The sequence below is a fragment of the Hirundo rustica genome, chromosome 3 (assembly GCF_015227805.2).
Source record: "Hirundo rustica isolate bHirRus1 chromosome 3, bHirRus1.pri.v3, whole genome shotgun sequence".
NCBI lineage: Eukaryota > Metazoa > Chordata > Aves > Passeriformes > Hirundinidae > Hirundo > Hirundo rustica.
Window position 1 is genome coordinate 9,284,388 of NC_053452.1, and position 22,574 is coordinate 9,306,961.

At 39.2% G+C, this 22,574-nt stretch overlaps 1 long non-coding RNA gene across 3 annotated transcripts in view; it reads left to right on the forward strand.

The window, feature by feature from the left end:
- The window catches only part of LOC120750248 (uncharacterized), a 35,243-nt gene continuing 12,669 nt past the window's right edge, over positions 1–22,574 (forward strand). For 2 of the 3 annotated variants that reach the window (XR_009207631.1, XR_005699942.1), the window contains exons 1-4: positions 1–182; positions 5,435–5,581; positions 7,039–7,079; positions 11,401–11,467. This is a non-coding gene — a long non-coding RNA (uncharacterized LOC120750248). The remainder of the gene's footprint in view (positions 183–5,434; positions 5,582–7,038; positions 7,080–11,400; positions 11,468–22,574) is intronic. The other variant, XR_005699943.1, reaches the window with a different exon arrangement.

The window sequence follows — 22,574 nt, forward strand, 5'->3', positions numbered from 1 at the left end:
TTGAGTGCTCTTGCCCTTGATGTGAAGTTCGTAGTGCCCTTCCCTGCCCCGTCAGCAGCAAAAGGCTTCACGGGAGCTCGCAGGGCGGGTGCAATTGTCGCCAGGAGACGGACGGGTCACTCCCTGGTTTTGCTTCCAATTGAAGCAGAGATTAATGCCGGTGTCACCAGCTCCTAAAACAGGTTAGTTAATGGGAACTAACTGTGAGCTCACTGAAGCAGCACTAATCTCACTGAAGTGTCTGTCTTTGATCAGTTCATTCTCTCTCAGCAGGCCAAAAAATAGCCACAGGACAGGAGTGCTCGCTTTACAATCACGGTAATTTCGCTTTAGGTTTGTCTTTAGCTGTGGGAGATTAATGAATCAAAAGGGTGTTTAAATTTGCCACCAGTTCTCTTCTAATCACTTGGCAGTATTATTTCTGGCTGTTTTCTGCTTTGATTACCTGAGCCAGTCATCCAAAGGATGCTGCTGTTCTGCCATCTGATAGTGGGGTAAAGCTTTAAATGTCTGGGAACTGGCAAGATGATAGCAGAGGGTGTTCAGGGCTTTTTGCTTTTCCAGCTGTTTCCTTAGATGTGTGTTTGTTGCAACCATGTCCAAATCCACCATCTCCCTTTCTTCTTCACTCATTTTTGCCCATGAAACAGTGTTTGTTTTTTTATTCCACCAGCAAACATCAGACGTGAGGATGGTATCTTTGGGATATTCATTTATGGGAAAGTGTGGATGGGACCTGTGATGCTTAAGCATGAGCAAAGGGTCTGCTTAACAACGTCGAAGGATGATAGCATTTGGATAAGTAGCTGGCATAGGGAATTGTAGGTTTCTTAATTTTCCTGGGGTTTCACTCTCAGAGCAAACCTTGTGTGGTGAGGTGCTTGCATGCCTTATAGAGAACCTGGATATTGTGGTTCTGTAAAGATTTGATTTGAGCTCTGGTACCTTCCAAAGCTATTAAGTGCATAAATTCCTTGCCCTTTCAGTTTTCCTTTAACATGCTTCCTTTTGGGGAAGAAAATTTAGTGAAAAGTGCACTTGTAATTTAAGATTGCCACTTTATAACAACAACAGTGAGCTCTGCTAGCTGCACCTGAAGAAGGAAAAAATCTTACGGGGTAGGTATAGTTCAGAAAGTCTCCTGGATCTCAGGAATAGTTGCCAGGAAGGTATTGCCAAAATTTAACAGGATATGGCTCTTGTAGTTTTTTTTCTTCAGCATACTACTGAAGTACCGGAGACCTGTGACTTGTTATTGTTGAAAAAGTATTTTCTCTGACCTGAACAGAAGTTTCTACAGATGAATATCTTTATGAAAAGCTTTACATAGAGAGCAGACAAGTTTTTTTGGTTTTGTTTTTTATTTTCTTTATCAGGAAGAGAACAAACCTGTGTAATCTTTCCATTTTTCTTTACTCCTCTGATAGGCACCCAAGTCATTGGACGGCTGCTGGTGTGTGACACTGGTCCTGTTCCAGTTCCATTATAGTGTGAACGTGGCTGTGAGCCTGTTTTTGAGCATTAAAGCCTGGTGCTAATACCCCTGCTACACCATCTCTTATCATGTTGAGGAGTCTTCTTTGTCATGAATTCATTAGTTTCATGCAGAGATCGTATATAATTCTGATTGCTGCTTGCAGGGAAACTTTAAAGAGGGGAATGGATACTGATAATTACAGAAACACCTCAATTGTATGTGCGAGTGGGGAGAAATTTTCATATCCATTAACCTTGTGGTAAAACTCTGTTGAAGGGTTTTTTTCCCCTCACCTTTTTTTATGTGATGGTGTTATGTTCAGCTTCATGCAAAAACAGGAAAAGAGGCCATAAGTAGAGCTCAGCTTCTTTTAGAGGATTTTGTGATTTTGGCACTTGTATCCAGTCTGGTGCGTTGTTCACAGGATTTCTTTGTTGCAGGTGATGAAGTAAACCATAGATAATTGATAATAATTTCTTTTTGAACAGTTGTTTAGTCAGAGAATTTATGTGCAAGGTAAGCACGGAAGTGATGCTTTCTTATAAATCTTTAAATGAACAAAAGTCAACTGAAAAAGAAGAGGACATGAAGCAAAGGAGAGCGACAAGTAATGGGCTGACAGATTAGGAAAAAGCAAGAGGAACCTTGTAGAAAAGAGTTACTGCATTTATGTAGTTTATGTGCGCTTCCTTTAGGAATTCTTGCCTATCTGTGTGTGTACAGGTGGATATGCATACTCAATTACTTCTGCCTTGATGACTGGCAAACAAAGACAGGACAAAATCAATATTGCATACAAATATGCAAATGTTTCCTGATAGGTTCAAAATTCGAAGACATTAAAAAATTATCAAATTTTGAATTTTTTTTTTTTTTAATATATTATGTGTTCTCTTAGCTATAGGGAAAAAATGAATGAGAGAATCGAAAGCCAGAGATAAGCAAGTGAACAGTGGATTAGATGTGCATGATGTTCATGACAACTGCTTTTAAATGAGGCAGTCCAAGGTCTGCCTCAGGAATATAGTGCCTGGGATGGGCGTTCCAGTGTGTGGGTGAAATGCTGAAATGATGTTGAGCTCCTGAGTACAGGGTTCATTCTTGGGTGCATTGACTCTGCTAAAATACAATGGGTTCCTACTCGGGGTAAATATAACTTACTCCTGGTTTTGGTTTTCTTTATGCTGTGCGAAAAGAAGAAAATGGCAATTGTGCAAATAAGCCCCCACACTTAAGTGAAAGTCTTTATTATGCTTTCATCCTGCTGGTTTCTCCTGAGTAATGTTTTGTCCTTTTTCTATTAACAAATTTCATTCTAGTCTGAAAGTTTCCCTTTGTTTGTTTGTTAGTTTTTTTGTTTTGTTTTTTTGCTTGCTGTTTGAAGCAGCGGAATAAAGGGGATGTGTCCACAGGGAAGATTGATGTAAAGATTTCAGATGGGATTATTGTTTTCTGAGATTATTGAATATTGATTCACTAGGAATCCATTGCCAGATAAGTTTTCCATCTTTGAAGCACTCTGTTTTCCCTGGGGAGCCCTTATTTAATTGATGTTAACCAGATATAGTGACTTATATCTGGGATGGCTGAGTTCACTCTTTAAGGAAAAGTCTCTAGGTGTTCTTTGTTGTTTTGCACAGGAGTATTTAATTATTCCAGATATTTAAGAAATAATGCTAACTTGTGCAAGATTGCTTTTAATTATGCTCTCATCTACCAAAATTGGAGACTATTTTACCATAATGTGAAAACAGGGACATGTGGGGTCTTGGAGTCACACTTTAATCTAATGTACTGATTGTTTGCAGAGATGCTACAGGAAAGTAAAGCTAAGAATTCATTACACAGCTAAAATCAGACACATCTTGATAAATAAAATAATTTTTTCATCAACAACATTGCCACAAAAATAGTGGGCCATGTTGATTGCTGAAAACTTGGCAGGGGGAAGAAATATTCCATTTCAACCGTTGGAAAAGTGGCGGGAACAACTGGTTTCATGTGCTTGTGAATTTTCCAGGTAGTCCACATCTGTGCAACTATCTTTTTTGTTAAGCTGCTGGTTCCTTCCCTGACAGATGACTGGCAGGTTCTTAGTATTTCTGTGTACTGTTGTGTAATGCATGTGAATAACAGCACTGGGTATGCTCTATGCCTGAATAAATACAATTAATTGCAATGTTTCTAGAAAGCAGTAAACAGATGTTAAAGCAAGAAACTTAAGGCTTCTGCAGGGGTTTTTACTTGGAGTGGGATCTTTCTTTGTGTTTCACAGTGTGTGAAGTGGGCTCTGCTGTGAGTGAGGAGCATGGTAAGGGAAGGGCTGAGCTCTGAAGCTCAGGGCTGAGAGCTTCTAGCAATGAAACCACAGCAATCTTGCTGTGTGAGAATCCTCCTCAATGTGGCATCCACATGAGAGCAACTGAGTCTATGAGTTGTCTGGTTTTGCTTTAGGATTTCCTTCAATGCCCACAAATTCTTGAGGCAAAAATCAGGAAGTAAAACTAATTTTTTGAGGCATAAATAAAGCAGTGAGGCATTCAGGTGTTTATGTGGTACGTGTTCTCCACCCCTAGTTAGTCATGGCTGTGGAAGGAGCTACATGCCAAATACTTGATTCATAACTAAATCTTGTGTAAATCTTGTTATCATGTAATAGTATGAGGTAGAATGTAAATTCTGGGTGAAGGTCTCTCCTAAAGGCTGGGCCTGAAGTGGTAACAGACACAGATGTGGAACTGTTACCCTGCAGCTCAACATCTTGATGGTTATTTTTACTCATGTAGAAATCTGTACTTTTCACTAAGCAAGAGACATGCATAGACTGCCCTGCCTCTTTCCTGGGACTGTAACTATATAAATTGATTTTTTTTTTTTCTTTAAACTACGTGTGGATTCATTTCATTTATCCTTTCATGTGCCCCATCAATGAAGCACGTAGGAAGATAAAAGTATTAATTACCTTCAACTACTAAGACTGAGAATAAATAGGTTTTCATATTGCTAGTTTCATACTGTACTATAATTAACAGCATCCAAGAGTGCAGAACTTGAAACAGATTAGAAAAGAAACCTCAGTACTGTTGAGCTTTTACCTTCAGCCCTGCAGCTTTCCAAAAAGTATACAGTGGATTTTCAGTCTAGTGGATATTTCTTAGCTGGCAACAGATAAAAGCCTTCAGTTTCCTGGGAGAGAACCAGAGCGTAGCAAAAGCTGGTTGCATAGCCACTAGTGGAATCCCTTTAATACTGGCTAGGTGATCTTGAGAATTTTTAAAATAACAGTAAGGAGAATCTCATTTCAGTGAGGCAGAGTTCATTCTTGATAAAGGGCTTTCCAGAAACTAGTTCTTTGTAACTATAGAAACACCTAAATTTTCTAATCTTTGATGGAGAATGAGAACAGACTTTGCTGAGTTCTTGGTAAATCCCAGAGCTGATAGTGAATGCTTAACACATTGAAAGTAGTAGGAAAGGGGCTCTTTGGAACTTGCTTCCAGTAAAACATTCTCTAAATCAGAGTAATATCCTTATGAGGCTGCTTAATAATGAAAATGGTGGTCAGAGGAATGTAGTGGTGGATGTCCTTGGAGCCGAGAGAAAAAGGCTGAAGTAATGTAAAATAATTTTCTGAATCTTCCAGAAAATTATTCTCTCTGCCCACAGCCCTGTTTTATAAAATTGGAATCAAACTCAACTGTACTTCTTTTTCACTTAAAGAAAACCAAACTTTTGGTAACCTTAAACAGCAGTGGAAACGATACTTACTTCTATGGAGACAACTAAAAAATCTGTATGATATAAGAAAAATCAAAAGCTACTTTAAATCTATAACTTTAAAGACAAGTGTGCAAGTCACTAAGAAAGTGAGCATCCTACTTAGATTTGAACAGAATTGGATATAGAGCCAAATTCAGGTGGAAGGGGTTCAATCTGAACCTGAACTTTTTCTTCCAGCTCTGGTAGAAGACTTGTTGCTGTGCCTTTGGCTGTTGTCGAATGGGAAGAAAAAGCAGCAGATGGAGCAATGAGAAAGACTTCCTTGATGGAGCTTTTGGCTTTCCTTGTAAGGGGATCTTTATTTTGGAACACTCCCTCCCATAGGTAACGTGCTTCAGAATGTTTGTGAAGAAATCCAGGGACCGAAAGAGAGTTTAGAAGTTTTAATATGTGCTAAGTCATATCACACTGCAGTAAATGGAGTGACAAAGCACAAGGTGTTCGGAGTGGCTGTTCCTAAGTAGTATATTCAATGCCACGCTTTGCAAAGAGTTTCCTATTTTTGCGTTGCTGATTTTGTAGATCATGTTACTGAGCTGGAGAAAATCTGTATATGTAATCAAACTTGCATAGTTGAATTGCAGCCACCTCAAGCACTTCTGTGAAAACTGCAATTTTTTTTGTGGGTAAGGCCCCTGCCATTGGTAAATGCCACTATCCAATGCCAAACTTTGTTTGTAGGCAATATTGCATGAAAATGATGATTTCACCCTCCACTGCTTCACCAAAGAGAGAATATAACATGAATGTAGTTTCTTAAAATTTCTCAAGGAGATGCAGGGGTAGTTGGACCCTCAGTGATTCTTTTATTTAAGATGATTTAGCTTTAATGGGAGATATGTGGCTAAATATCCATGCAGGTCTTGGAAAATATGGTAGCTGGATTGTAACAAGCCATAGCGACCCCGGTAAGCACTTGAAACCCAGTAACACAGTGCTGTTGGAGGAAACTTAACCAATGGTGCGAAACCTGGAATTTGAAATCAGTCAAATTATTTTTCACTGATGCAGAAAGAATCTTTCTTTTGTGTGTGAGAGAGAGAGACACTTCTATTTTTTGGGAGTACAGCAGGATTTCTGATATTCTTACTTTGACAGCTGTAAGTTAACTTTGTTTTAATTTTTTGTTTTAACTTCTTACTGGGTCAGGTAAAAAAAATTTCTCCCAGATTTGACTTGAGATTTCTTCCTGTGCTGTAATGTCAATTGTCATTCCATGCTGCTGGCTTCACTATTGTGCTTTTTCAGCTGGATAAGGCACTTTGCAATTGTCATGACTGTTGTGTATTGTTAATTAAATACCATAAGCACATCTGTCTCTGAGAGAAACAGGCTGCAGTTTCAGTTAATGGTTGTTGCATAGAGTGAGGATCGAGAAGAGTGTGCTCATCTCTGTTTTCTAGGATCACACAGGTGCAGGGATGTGCCTCTTGCTTGAACTACTGGGGGGAAAAAAAAAAAAATAACCAAGATTGATAATGCAGCACCCTTAAGTCGGTGCTGACTCTCGGTGAGAGGTCGAGGCTGATGCTGCTCTCTGCAGGTGTCTGATATATCTCTCTCTAAGCTGTCAGTCTCTCAGACAGTCCTTGAGCTCAGGGGAGACGTCTCTGGTGAAAGGCAGTGCCGCTGTGCTGCTCCAGTTCTGCTGCCCGGGATGTGGCCAAGAGAAACCCTAAACCGGAATCTGCCTTCTACCTTGTTACTTGTTTCTCTTGGAAATGCCTAACTTGATACATTGTATGATTTCATTTATGGACTTTTCCCCTTTTGTTTTTCAGGCTGAGATAACAGTCCTCCGGAAGAGCTGGAAAACACACAAGTAAGATTTTAGTTTTTGGGTTTTTTTTCCTTCCTCCTCTGAGTCATCTTTTGGAATACCACGTCATTTGCCACTGTCTGTCTAGAGAGCTCAGACTGACTTCCTAACACTGGAATTTAAATTGTTTAAGATCAGGTGGTGAGCTTTTCAGAATCTTGGAAGAATTTCAAGTCATGTTTCAGGTTTCACTGCAGATGAACTTGAAGCAAAAGAGCTTTCAAACAGTCTTTGCTTTCTGTCAGCATCAGTACAAAAGCCTTGAGGTTTTGGGTGGGAATCTAGCGAAATACATCTTTTGCATTTTTTATTAGAATTTTTTTAACTGGAGGCAGAAGAATAGCAGGGTCTATTTTTAATTGACCTTAATATCAGGTTTTGGCCAGCCTCTGCTCAGTTACATGATAGCAGGTGATCTGGATTTGTGCTGTACCTTCAGCAAGGCACAGAGCTTGCAAAGATTAACCTGTGCAGACATCTGCATAGCTTTCTATCCATCAAAGACATTGAGCTTTTTACATAATGTGTAGTTCTTGTCTGAAGCTTCCTTGTGGCAGATGTACTTCTCCCAAAGTGATTTTTTTCTTCCCTGCCGCTCCCCGCCCCCCACCCCCCCCCAAATATGTTCGTGATCTTTTTTAAAAATAATGAACAAAGGATGCGATCCTTGTCTGCAGGGAACTGAAAACAATACTTGGCGTCCAGAGTGCTGATTTTCCTGGGGAAAAACACAAGCTACTACTCCCTCTCCTGGCCTCGTAGGGGAAATATATGAAATTGTCAAAAGGGGGCATTCTTGCTTTTTCAGACAAATGAAAAATAAGTCATAAAATAAATGTATATTTGGACCTGTCATTTAGGAAGAGTAGAAATTGCTCAAGCTGAAAGTCTTTAGCCAAAACAAATATAACAGATAGAATATTAAATATCACAAGTGATTTGCAGACCAATTTAATCCCTTAGTTTGTGGACAGAGGTATTATCTATTTCACCTAAGGTTTACCCAAAGCTTTTGTTAATTGATGAAAGTGCCCACTGCAGTTACACGTGCACTGTCTATGTCTAGAAATACATATCCCCTCCCACCGTCATTTAACCCTCTGAGGATAATTTTCTATATCTGTGAAAATACAAATATGCCAAAATCCTGCTGGTCTGTATAAGGATTTTCTACAACTTATTTTACACTTTTTTCTGGCATGTGTAGAGTTACCAAGTAAGAGTTGAACAAACTGTGTATTCTTCTAAAAATCTCTTGAAAGGGCAAATCCTAGTGTATAACCAATCTGGAAGTAACTCTAGAAACTGCGAAGCTACTGATGCCCTGATGTTTCTGATTTCTGGCTCATGCAAACAAAAACAAAGCCAGGACTGACTATGCAAATAGAGAATGATTTTGTTTTTAAGCGTCTGTGTTAAGAGATGTTATCAAAGATACTTACTTCTAAGTTTGCCTGAGCATTTATCAATTAAACCTGTTAATAAACAGGTGCTGATAATTTCTGTTTGTAACCAAATTATACTCTGCTCTTAGGTATTTCTAGTGGTTTTATTTACTCTAGTGTTATGGTCGTTATGATTAGGTAGAGTCTTCATATACATGGTAATTAATATGCTGTACCTTTAATATTCTCGATCAACTAGGGGAAGGCAAACATATGACCTGCATTAAAAAAGTCTCATCTGAAGATATCTTTTTTCCCCCCCTCTTGTCTAAGGAATAATTTTCTTTGTAATTCAGTGTATCTAGCTAGTGCAAATAAAAATTACTTCTGCCCCAAGATTATAGAATATTTTAGTCACCGTATTTTAAAAATACGCTACTTTTCCACCAAGATTTTGTTTTTCACACCGCAGCATCTAATTAAAGTGTAGTGGATTGAGGTAAAGATGTTTCTCATGCTAAGAGGTATAATCAGAAAACACGAGCACAGCAAGGAGGTTAAAAGTACGTAGCTGTAGCGAGGGCCATAAAACAGTTTCATTTTAAAACAAAGAAAATTTCACCGATCTTTCTGTATACTCTTCACCTCCTGCAGTCATTGAGGGAAGTGGGTGCAAGGCACTACCAGATACTCCTTGCTCGGGTTTATAAGCAATCACTAAGCTGCAGAGGAGCAGGCAGTGTTTACACTGCCAGTTTTCTCCTGGTAATGGAAGAAAAGCACTGGCCCCAAGCACTTGATTCTGAGCTCCTCGTATCTGTGCTTAGCCAGGGTGGGAGGTTAATTTGGAGTTAACTGTGCCAAATACTCGAGTTTGTTACGCTTTAAACTGCTAATGTAGACATCCTCTTGCAGGGACCCGAGTATTTGGAAAAGGTTAAGTTGAAATGAGCTGGAGGCACAGAACAAAGCACTGACAGAAAAGCAGTTGTAGGTGTAAGGAAGAAATCCAAGTGTTATCTGTACTCATTATCAACTCAAAAATAAAACATGAGCAATGAATTTCAATTAATCCACTCTGCAAAACAATGCAATGAAAGGTTAAAAGGTGAACAGAAAACTGGCAAGATGATCAATCTGCTCCTTGATTAAGTGACTGAATATATGTTTTTTTGGGATTGTGCCTGCAAGGATATTCTTCCCCTATGTGCACTGTGACCAGTTTTAGGATTGCTCTGTGTGTGTGTATAACTCTTCCATTTCACCCTGTTTTGTGCTGCTTTGCACCAAGTGCAGCTCCTGAGGGTCAACTACAGCAGGATTTAAAAATGCAGATTGCCATTCTGCTTTGGCTCACATAATGTCCAGCTGTGTGCTTTGAGCATGGTTTTAAAAACTCCACTGCACGTTAGTAGGTCTCCTAAGATAAATGATATGTTATTACTATGATTTTTTTATTAGGAATCTATTATTAGTGTCCTTTTGGAAGACAAAATAATTTTGTTTGTTAGTATGTTTGTGCACGTGTGATGGAGTGTCAGATACGTAGCTATTAAAAATCCTCAAACAACCAAACAAAAAACAACTATAAATTATCTTCTTGTGCTATGAAGTTGAAATCAGGCGATGGATTACTTGTAGGCTACCCCAAAAATGTGTTTGTGAGAATAAATGAAAGTATTCCCAAACAAAAGACTTGCAATTGCAAGTTAGACCTGATTCCAAACTGCAGAGGAGAGAAGGAGCTTGCTGTGACTGTGGGGAGGTATCAAGTAAGGAAGGCCACAAGCTGTGAGGGTAAAGGACCATACAAACAGTCAGGAATCATCATTTGTGGAATAGCATGAAGTAAGTTCTAAATCCTGGAGTTCTGCTAGCAATGATAATTTAAAGCAATCAAAGTTATTCTGATTATACTGTTATTACACAATGAAATATTTATGTTCTTCCTAACATTCCTCAAATTGCTGGGGAAGAAAAACCCAACCAAACAAAACCCCAGGAGAAGCCTGGCGATCAGGAACCTGAAAATTAAGTAAAAGTTCTGCTAGTTCACAGCACTAAGAAGGGTGTAACAGCAACGGGGTGTTGCATAAATGCAGGGATTGAAATTCCTGAGAGGAACAAACTTGGGTGGGCATGAAATAAATAATCAAAGGACTTTCTATTGCACTGGCCTGACCCACTAAAATGGGTCAATTAGAGGCCAAGCCTGCCCAGCTCAGGTTTAAAAAATGGATTTGTTAGAACTTGGTGTTGCACATGACCAGTCCTTTAACTGACAGCAGAGTGGGGCTGTGTCAGGATGACAATTCTTCTCCTTGTCAACACTGCTCTGGCAAACCCACATGAGGGACACAATTATGATTCCTTTAATGATATTAATGAATTCTGTGTCTGTCCAGTTCTAGAGGAGACTGCATACACACCACTCCAACACTCTCATGCTTTACCTTGAGCCAGCAATGAACTGGTTAAGGCTCTTTTCAGCTTGTGGTAATTTTGTTCCAAAAGAAGCGTCAGATGCCTGGCTCCTATTACCTCTTAATATCTCTAGAATAGAAGGGTTAACTTTTCTCAGCCGTACAATGGACTTAGTTTAAGTAAGAATCAGAGAGGTTTCAATACTAAATTAGAACTTGATTCTGTACAGAGTTCTAATTTGGTATCAAAAGTGTCAAGATTTGCATGTTAATTTGGCTGTGAATTTCCACATGGGCTGCTGGACATCCTTCATTTGAAACCATTGTGCTGTAGACTTTGATTTCATTTAAAGGGGATGGAAAAAACCAAAATCATTGAGAGGCTAATCCAGTGAGCCCTAAGCCAGTCTTTGAGCTTGTCCCTGCAAAGAATGCAGTGCAAAATTTTATGAGGACAACACTTTTATTGCAAGAATTGAGAAATTAACTTGATTTGTTCTTCAAACTCCTCCACAGAAACTGCTCAATTGGTTTCAGAAGGTGAACATAAGTGAAAATTTTGTGATCAAGTGTCTACTTACAGGTAAGAGCAAAACTCCATGTGTTCTTGGCATTTGGAAAAATGTGAACCAAATTCTGAAACTCTTGGCTTAGGTTTGTCTTCAAATATGTACTAAGAAACGAGGCAGGGAAGTACTTTTGGAGCTAGTGCTGGGTGGGAAGCAAAGGTAAGTCAGAGCAGAGTGATAAATAATGTGTTGGTCTCTGAGAGGAGAGGTGTCGTCTTGCTCCTGACGCACTGTCAAGATGATGTGTTAGTGATTTGACTCTGTGTTGAAGAACACACAACAGTTACTTAGTGAGTGGTTTTATAGGGAATCTCACCCATGTTACAACAAACGGAGCTCAAAGATAACATGTCTTTTATGCTTTTATGCTTTTTGGATGATAACTGTGAAAAATTACCTAGGGAAGGTTAGCAAGCTGTACCTGTGGCCATTTTCTCATGACCTCTGAGTGATAAAGTTTGCTATCTTGGATCATGATGTGTTGTCAAATGACAGGTTTGCCTGTCTGGCCAACGAAAAGTAATTGAGGAGTGTTATGGTTTTACAATCCAGGTTTCACCAAATTTGTAGCTTTTTGAGCTGTTAGACCTGAACAAAATAGGTCAGTGTTGACAGAATAAGGTTGGCCCTCACTTTTCTTCCGATTTTGACTATACTTTGAGTGCATCTTGTACCTAAAAGCTTCATATGGGAAGCATGTAGTTTTCTGGAGCATGCAATTTCACTTTACAGCTCAAGTTAGGATATTTTTTTTGTGTTATGGTACAATATTTTTTTGGTTGCTATTCTAAAATCTGCATCTGGAATCCCAGATCTGCATGAATTTGAACAAGTAATATGAGAGGCTCCTGTAAGTGGGGGATTGGGAAATCCCTACCAGCTGGAACTACTTAATAGTGGAAGCTTTGCTGACCTGAGGTTAGCTGTCCACAAGCCATTTATTTTTGTAGGTATGGGGCCAAGATCTGGAGCAGCAAAATTGCTTCTCTTGCTCTATTTCTCACACCCTTCCCTTCAGTAGTGGTTTTACCTGTCACACCCATGTTGTGTCCTATATATTAGTAACTCGGGAAAAAAAAAAAAACCCAAACCCCAAACAGATGTCTTTTGTGTGGTGATTGTTTTTTGGTTTTGTTTTTTTTTTTTCCTAATACTCTTTAGTCTTGGGACAGAAATATCTGTGTAAACAGATCCTGATGGCTGAGATTCTCTGTAGCTGTTCAATACCTGCTGAGTCCATGGCTATTTTTAGTCACTATATGCATTAAATATTACTATTTTTAGGCAGCTTCCTCAAGTACCATCATCTGCATGAAATGTTTTATCTTGCCACTTGGAGTTTGTCTAAGTCAAATAATAAAAAAGGAAAGTATAAAACCACAATGCTTTATATCCATTACACTTTCCTAGGTAAGTTATGTCCAGAAAGAGGAAACAAAAGAAAAAAGGTTGTTTTGGCTACAAATGACTTTTTATCTCCTGTAGGGAAAGAGACTTCACGTGGGTATCGTTTTGTTTTTGGTGCCCCTGTTGTGATGTTCTGTTTCAGGGACACAACTTGGTAAATAGATTTCACTGTAACCTCAGAACAAAAGCACTGGAAATCCTGAGCTTCCATGTACTGGGGAAAACAGATCTATATTTAGGCTGCAGTAAGAAGATAGTTCATGATCCAGATATGACGAGTGGAAAAAAAGCTTTTCTTTGAGGTTTGGATGGACTGAAGGACCCCAAGATGGAAATATGTTTTTTCAGGTTACATGAAGTGCAAAGGTGGTAGCACAGCTGAGATGAGACTGGTGCTCAGTATGCATAAAACAGTGGAAAAGGTGTTAAATGAGCTGGAAAAATTAGGAATGATGGAACCAGTGTGGTGACCAAATGCTCTTCCTTTGCATGAAGTGCCTGAACTCCTTGGTATGGACTCTGTGTACACATGTTAAAGGTAAATGGAGCAATTAGGATAGCATAGGAATTATGAACCAAAATTCCAAAGTAAACAAAGTGCTTAAATATACTCAAGAAAGGAAAATACTGTTATGTTAGCACTGGTCTTCAGCTGACCACATACTAGATCGAAGCAGCTTTGTAAAAGAAAACGCTTGTAGGAGAAAAGTATGTGATCAACAGAGTTTAAGCTTATACCTCATGATTGAATGTTTTAGTGTGAAATACATGAAAGGTAGGTTTTGTTGGAAAAAATGTTTTTCTACGTTAGGGAAATAATTTTTTTTTTCTACTTAGGTTTGATATTAAGAAATGTTTTTTACAGGGTACTAAGGTACACTTTTTCCAGCCTGCAGTTATCATGGATTTTCTTAAATTAAAAAAAAAACAAACCCCACAACAGAACAACAAAAAAAATCCCAACTTGAAGCAACTCTGAGGAATTTGCTAGCTTATTATTTTGCCCTGAGGTGGGATCAATTTTACCTCTTATTCAAGACAGAGGTTTGTCTGGCTTCACTGTAAGACCATTATGATAAAGAGTGAGACTGCTTTCCTCTGTTCATGTTTGATTATATTTACCTGGTATTTTACCTTATCTGTGTATAATAAGTAGTGAGTTTTTGCAGCAGCCTTTTGCACAGTGGAAGGCTGTTACAGTGTCCCCTCAAATGGGCTTTGTCACACAAAACAAATTATCTAAAGGCAGTCAAATATAGCACAAATAGAAAAAAATAATGTAGGGAAGACAAAGATGACACTCAAAGCCAAACCCAAATGCCAAGTGCAGAAACACTCACCCTGATTGCTTCTCAAATCTTTGCTTCTTGATGCAAGAGTTTTTCCTTCTAAGTACTGCCTTGAAGGACAGAAATTGTTTTGTGATTTGCAATTCTGCCTCTGTAGTTAAAGGGTTCAGTTTCTCCACAATGTGGGGAGTTTTTCCCAGTTCAGAGCAAGTGGCTCCTTGCTGGGGTCTGCATTGGACAGGGCACAATCCTACGTGCATTCCACTTCCACCTTGTGGAGGGGAGGGATTAGATAAGTTGTTTCATGAGCTACTCTGTCAAATAGCCTGAGAGACACCTTGCCTCCCATAAGACTTCCACATCTGAATCTCATCTATCAAAGGAAAGTCTGATATTTTCTAGGATGCCACAATTTGTGGAAATGAATGAGCTTAATTAAGCTCATGGGAAGCTCTCACAAATGGCTAGAGATAAATATCAAATGGGGTCAATACACTGTCATGAGACTTTTGGCTTGTTACTGGATGTTCCCATCCCTTTGGGATGGCCTGGAGGGCAAGGACTTCTGAGAAGATTGGGGTCGGCCATGATTAAAGCTATATTTAGAAACTTTTTTAATTGCATAGACTTCAGGCACATTAGAGCTGGCTGATTTTTTTTTTTTTTTTTTTTTTTAATGGAACAGTTTTCTGTTAGAAAATGCAGTTTAGTGGAAATTGGAGTGTTCCATGGGACTGTGACAATCTGATTGTAGCTTTTGACAGAAAGGGAAAATTAACTCAATATGTCAGTGCTTTTGTCATATGAGTGTGTCATTTGGACAATGTGTGCCTTATTGAACTATTTGACATGTTTCATGTTGGAACTCAAAGCAGAATTCAAGTAATTGTACTCTTACCAAGATACCAGTTTGCATATATGATGACTGTTACCTTCTACACAATAATTTGTTGATGATAAATCATATTAAAGTGGAACATGTGGGTAGACGCAAAACTTCTACGGAGTGTCACTGCCATGGAATGTTACTTATTATTTTATTCTACTAAAATAAAAATCAGGTTCTAGATTAGATTCTTAAAAAATTTTAGAAACGCTGGAGTTTCTTGGAAAATAGAAGTTGTCCTCAGCTTGGGGAAGAGTTGGCAGAATAAAGAACTCAAATCTTGATATAAATAAACTCTTGGTGATAAAGATATTTACCAATTTTGTGAGTCTGGAATAAAAGTGGTGGTCTCAGATTTTTCAACAGGAAACATAAAACATTGGAAAATGCTCACTGAACATAAAGGGTGACCAACACAGTAAAAAGGTCTGGGAAAAAATACTGCAGGAACACAGATTATATAAAATAATTTGCAAAGCCATCCTAAGGGAGAACCTTGCCTGCAGTTCCTAATGGATGGCTGGAAATCTGGAGCAATGACACCCAACAAAATAACCATAAGAAAGAGCAGTATGAACATTCTGGATGTACCCAAACATTTTTTATGTAGATAAATACCACTAAGAAATTGCTTTTGGGCAAATCAAACTTTTGTACTTTGCAGGGGACACGATCAGGCAAGTTGTAAAAGGACATGGAAAAAAATGTTCATTGGGGTGATGGGGTCAGCTCCAACTTGCTGGCTCCTGCAGTGATTGGGTGGATTGGCAACAAGTTCATTTGCACTTCTTCGCTGGGGAGAGGAAGGTGTTCGCTGTCAATTTGGAGCTCACTTTTAAGGGTAGGTGAACTGCTTAAGACAGAAAACCCCAAGGACCAGTTCATGATTATAGCGTTAGAAGAGGCAAGTGGGAAAACATAACACAAGGTCTGAGGGTGTCTTGGACTAGTCTCTAGTTTTAGCTTGTACTTGGCATTTCCCCTTTGGTGTTCGCTAAAACCAGCAAAGGATCTCCTTGCTAGGGCTGTTTCTGGAGAAGAATTTGACATCTAGGTTGGATTCATGGTGGAACTGGGTGCCTGCTTTTGAATGTGCACAGTGGGTTATAATTTTGGATGTTTGTGGTTTGCTTCTAGCAGCTTGGTGCAGGGAGTGGGCTGATGTGATATACCTGGGATGGTTCAGATCACAAAAGGATCGCAGTGTCTGCACAGGTGAAGTGCAGAGATAACCCTGCAGAGTGGTTGTTTCTGCCTTCATCCTTTCAGAAACTCAGCTCCAGTTTAGTTCCATATTTTGTAAACTTCCTATTGGAAGTGTTATTTTTAGTACTACGGAGGTTTTTTTTCCCCCTTTCTCAATAGCATGACTGTGTTGCATTCATGGCTTGAGCACTTCAGATAACTTGCCAGGACTGACTGATGCCATCAAGCATAGCTTGTGCCTCCAGAATCCCAACACAGTTTTCCAGTCTCTAGATGACACAGAACCATACTCTGGACCCACAAATTAAAGTTCTTAGATGGTACTATTGATGAAGGAAAAAAAAAAATTGTATTGCATGAGGATACAGGAGGGTGTGTTTCTCTTGGTTTATTTTTCACATTAAAAAAACACAGGAAAATAATATAATGCAACTTAATATATGCTGCTGTGTCCCATCTTGGGGGATGAGTGTGTCATTCCATATGCTGTAGCTAAACATAAATGAACTGTTATTAATGATTGCCATAATGTTTTCTAGCAGTTAGCTGGCTGTGATTCTAGGAATTTTTTTCCACTGTGTTTTGAAGGGTTAGGTTATTTAAACTTACTATCAAATAGAATCAGATCAAAGTGAGCTAATTTTTCTTAAACACTAATCATTTTAAGGCTATTGAACTAAATATAGAGTCAGTTCATTAAATCATTAAAACAGCCTGCAATAATGCTCACAAAGTCATTATAGTGCTATTCCCCAGCCAGAGAGGTGGTGTTGCCTTAAGCACAGTTTAATCAAATTAGATGGTGGGTTATGTCCTGGGGTTTCTCCTATTGATATTCATTAAAAATACATGATTTATCACTAATCTCTGTAAGGTATATCCTACTCCTCCAAATGAATTTTGTAAATGTCAGGGGGAAGAAAACAGAATAGTTTATTGTTATAAGAATTTAAGTGTGGTGTGATCACATTTACATTTGTATAATATGTAATTTAGTGATAGATGATAATTTTAATGTGCCTTTAAAATTTCTGTCCTTAGTTAAAAAGTTAACAAAAATGGAAAACCCTCAGGAATAGCCACTTTATATTTTAGTGCCGTATAAGCATATGAATTAACTTTGGAACTAATTATTCTGTAGATCATCATATAGTTTCTCTTATAGATTGTCTATAAAAGTTCACTGTTTAATATCATGTACTCCTTTTGGCACCGTTTTCCATTTTCTTCCTTTTATTTGGAGCAGTTCTGTTTCATAACTCCTGTCTTCTCCTCTTCATTAAGGCTTGCTTTGTTTTAAATAGCGAGGAAACGTTGATGAGAAGACCACACACAAACATTCCCCTCTGTGGTGTCACCACTGCTCCTTTCAAGTGAAAATTTCTTCATTAATACAATGCTTTTTAATCTTGTAACACTCTAAAAATGGGGTAGATTGATTGTCACCTAACACCCGAACATGCAGCTAGCTAATGGTGTTGTGAGGCTCTAGAATGCTTCCAACCAGGATGAAACACATTTGATTAGTGGTTATTTGGAACCAGTACAATCTTAATTCCTCAAACTGGAATTTGCCTGAATTATCCCAACTCTGAACTGTTCTGTGAATTTCCATAATTTTTGTATGGCTGTTACTAATGAATCTTTGATACTACTTGGAAGCCCAGCTGAATATCCCCAGTGATTCCTCTTGCTCTGAGAATTTCTTGGTGTTGTGTTGTCACTTCTGTTTTGGGAAGAGCCACCTATTGAACTCGGTTATGGCTCCTGCAGTGCTTTCCCTGGGTCAGGGTTTTAAAAGAATAGATTTAAGATTTCTGGGAGAAATGGATCAGGTTCTCAGTGCCTTGAAAATCTTCTGATTGAGCTCTGATTGAGCTCAGAGTTCACCTGACGCTGCTTAGCTCATGGCTTTGCTATGTGGACGGTAGGAAACTATTGACTTGATTGTTGGGTATTAGTCATGTTACCACAGAATTGCCACTTAATTGAGACTGGCTTGAATTAAAACATAAGTTGTTGTAATTACTGAGGTGATGTTGTAATTACTGAGAAGTTTATATAACAACACTTGCAGTAGGAACTTCAGATGTGGTTTTAAAACCCTGTCCCGCTTGGAATTGTCAGCTGTGCCAAAAGCTATTGTCAATTACTCTGAGGTAGATCTGAACAGATTGCTGCTGTCATGGGCTCTGCTGTTGGTTTACACTGGCACGTCTGAAAGAGGAGCTTGGTTCTACACCTCTTAGAAACTGAAAAAATTCTTCTAGGTAGGTAATTACTCTGCTGGACTCTTGAATACCACCGGCTTTGGATTTGCTGGGCTGTAGCTAAATGTAATTGTGATTCTAAACTAGTTGAAGGCTCTCTGGTTGGTGCTGTTGAAGTTCCCCCCGCCTCCTGTACACTGGCACAGGAGCTTGTCTCATGCTAAGGTAAGCGAGTTGAGGAACCTCAACCTGCAGAAAAGCTTTCATATTGACAGATGAACTCATCCTAGGATGTCTTACTGTGGGATTTGACAAATCCCATTTTGAGGTGCAAGGAGGAGGTCAGGGATGTACAACATGGTGAGGAGAAAGGCAGACCAGGAGCAATGCTGAGAGGGGCTGGAAACAGCACAGAGCTGAACTCTGAGTTAAAGAACAGTAGTGCTTTAGCTCATGATCGTATTTCCAACCATATGCAGGGATTTTTGTTTGTCTGGGTTTTTTTCATACTGAAGTTCAGTGAGTTTTCTGAAAATCAGAGCTTTTGCTCTACACTTTCTAGTTCTCGTTTTGTGAAGGAAAGCTTGAAAACCTGTCCTAAACGTGATAAGGTTCCATTGAGACTTTAAGAGTTCAAATAGAAAAGATACCCTCTTTTCTTAACTGGCTGCCCATGTCATGGTTCATAACCAATCCCCTGACATTTCTGGAATGTGAGCTGCGGTTGTTCGATTTTTTTTTCCGTGTGCTGGGCTGGAAAAGTGGAGTAAAGGAAGCAGCCTCAGAGGTAGCTGAGTGGCACAAAAGCCTTGTCTGGGTGCAGGAGCTGCTGGTGCAGGTGCAGTGTGTGAGGCACTGTCTGCACGCAACCCCAGTGCAGCTGTAGTGTAGGTCTGGCAATCAGCCCATGAACCCTAATCCTGCAAATATACATCACACGCTTCATTTTATACTCGTGAGAAGCCCAGCCTAAATGAAATCCTATTAAATTTTGGGTCTAGTGCTAATTAAACATCTGCCTTTTGGTGTTTTTTTATTATAATTATTTTTGTGAGATTACATATAATGTACAGGTAAGAACACATCTATAGGATTTGTTCTATTAATTTTTTAAAAAAGGCAATATATGAAACTTCTGTTGTTTTCCTGTGATAAGTCCCCAAAATAAAGTGCTGATGAATGAGACCATCTACTTTAACTGATTTTACTTTTGTTTCAAAACTTTTCAAAGCGAAGTGTGAGGTACAATAGGGCAGCTGGCTATTATCCGTAGGCTCTTCAGCTCCAAAGCCTTTAAGGTGAGATGTGAACAAGACTGTGCCTTAATTATTGGCAGCAACTAGCTTGGCTTTTCAAAGTAATAAATGGAGGTCTTTACCAAGTCTCTTCTTAAGTAGCTAAATGCATAATCCACCCGGGATATTGTTTTAAAATTCATTTCATCTTCAGTAATTTGATCAGAGAAAGAGTTGTATTGGTCATTTCTCTTGTGTAAGAACTGTGTCGCACCTAGGGGCAAGGAACATTTATTTTCATGATTAATACCTGTGAGTTTCATGGCCTAATGAGAAAGCCCTAGATATATTTGAAATGAAATCGCCTTTTTTTTTTTTTTTTTTTGACCCTTTGTTCAATTCATGTAAACACTTTGACTACTGTCCTTCTCCTTGTGGTTCTGAAGATCCTGTAGCACCCACATTGCATTTGTTTGTATATGTAGTTCCAATATTAAGGTATGGGAGTTCCAAACCAAGTAATTTTAGATGGATGCCTGTATACATTTGTGGACCTTATTACATTTCTCAAAGATGAATAGTCCTGGAACTGTGAAAGTGAAAGTTAATGGAATATTTTGCCCTACTTTCCCTGGCACCCACCCAACCTCACCAAGAAGTCTAGTGCTGGGTTTTGTGTTGCTATTAAGTCTATCAGTCTCTTTGCTGCAACCTCCTCTTCATTGAAGTCCAGTTCAAAATACATATATGTACCAGAAAATAACCCTACTTAGTATATTCCTACCTGCACTGTTTCTGTCTCATGTATTGGCTTGGCTTAAAAGTATTTTGAAGGGATTTTAAACGTCCCAGTCTTCCCTCTGCTCCAGGTTAAAAGCAGCATTAGTCCTTGATGATCTCACTGCAGTGTTATCTTTCCTTTCTCTAATGTTAACTTTTACTAAAATTTGTCTGCATTCACTTGAAGATCCTTGGTGTGAAGGTTACATCTTAATTCCCCAAATCCTTTGTACCCTTACGGCTTTGAATTAATGCTAAAACATTCATACTTTATTTGCTGGTGTGATTTTGCACTTGTTTACCTTTGGTTCTCCTGCTCCTTCAAAATCATTCATTGAGAGTGCATCTTGTTCTGTAAAGACCCAAAGAAATTAAAGGAATGCTTAGGAGTGGGCTGGGAAAGGACATGGAACCCCCATAACAGGAAGAAAAACACTGAAAAATAGGCTCACCTGTTAAAGCTACTGGTGTCATTACTTATCCACAGTGTCCAGAAGCTTAAGTGTGTAGCCAAAACTCCACTGTGTAAGGCAATTAAAATGACTGATGTCTTAATAAAAAGGCAGCATGTAGTTGATACTTTGGCTGTTTGGTGTTGTATTGGCATGATTTAAATGCTGCATTTTGTTTTTGTCTTGTCATCCACTACCACAGAAGTTAACTTCGAAAACAAGAAGCAATGGTGCCAGTTGAGTTAGGGTGCCTTGAGAAAGGCTTGGAGTACCTGGCTGTGGCCCATCTCATTCGAGTCACCTGGGCATTAATATGATAGTCTGCTTGCAACACTGGGAATGCCCAGCTGCTGATCTGGTTTGTGCCAGCACATGCAGGAACACAGCTCTGAGAAGGGCAAGAGCCAATTCAGCATCTGCTGGTCAGAACACTGGTGGGCAGCCTCGGATGGGACTACGTGGCCTGGTTCAGTGACTTGTAGAAGGAGTTGAGCTAACTTGGAGTAAGTCATGTAGCCATCAGAAGGTGACCTGGGTTAGCTCCTCAGCTGACAGGCTCTGGGTGAGCAGCAGCATGTTAAAATGCTGCGGTACTTTCACCTCAGACAGTGGCATCTTTGGACTGAGGTGTTTGGCCACTGCCATTAACTCCAAGATGCTGAGCTTTGTTTAACAAAGCAAATGTTACATTAAAGCATAATTGAGTTAAATCAATAGCTGTGCTGCTCTGAATACGGTGCTGGTGGAGACAGTGTCCTTGGTTTTCATTTGAGATGCTGTTATTAAAATTAATTTCAAGGATTAATCCTTCCCTGTGCAGAAGATGAAGCAGATAAAAGACTTTGGTTGTTTATACTTATTGTTTCCCGAAAAAAGGATAGAGCAACTGAGAGAAGCAGAAGTTTTCTTTTACCAGAGAAGAGGAAGTAATTCTTGGGGGGGGGTCTCTGAGGACTTTTGCCATTAGGTCAAGACCCAAGATTGGAAGATCAGGGTGTAGGGTGGAGTTCCCCTCGTCTCAGCATATGAAACCTGCCTCTTGTGACCTGTCACGTAAGCGTGGTCTGTTAGTCACTTTTTCCCCTGAAAATGGTTCCTACAAATAGAATAAAACATTCTCTCATGTTGGTGCAAAAAGTATGTGTTTAACAAATTTACATTACTTTAGTTAACAACTTGTGCAGTAGATTTACCATCCACCCCCTAAAATAAAGACGGATGTTTCCATTAATTACACAATGATTACTTTCCAGCAGGATAAATCGGCCCCTGCTGCGCTCCAGGCTGCCACAGCTAGTCTGGTACCTATGCCTGAATTCAATACTTTAAAGCTGACTTCAATATTTCTTTCACAAGCAGTACTTGTCTGAAGGCTCCTAGACATAACCACAGACACCTATAATGTCAGTAGAATCCCTGCCTTCTGGGCAAGTCTGAATCACTTCCTTTGTATTTATCAGAGATAAAAAGTAAACATGCTTATGGAACTTACCGTGTTTTTGTCCTGCTTGTAACATCACGTGTGTGCGCATCTGAATGCACAAACCCAAGACGTGAGCTCAACTTTGAAAGCAGCTGCTCGTTTGATTGGTAAATCAGGTATTTCCCTATGAATTTGACATTGTCCTGACTTTATTCTCCAGGAGATTTTGAAAG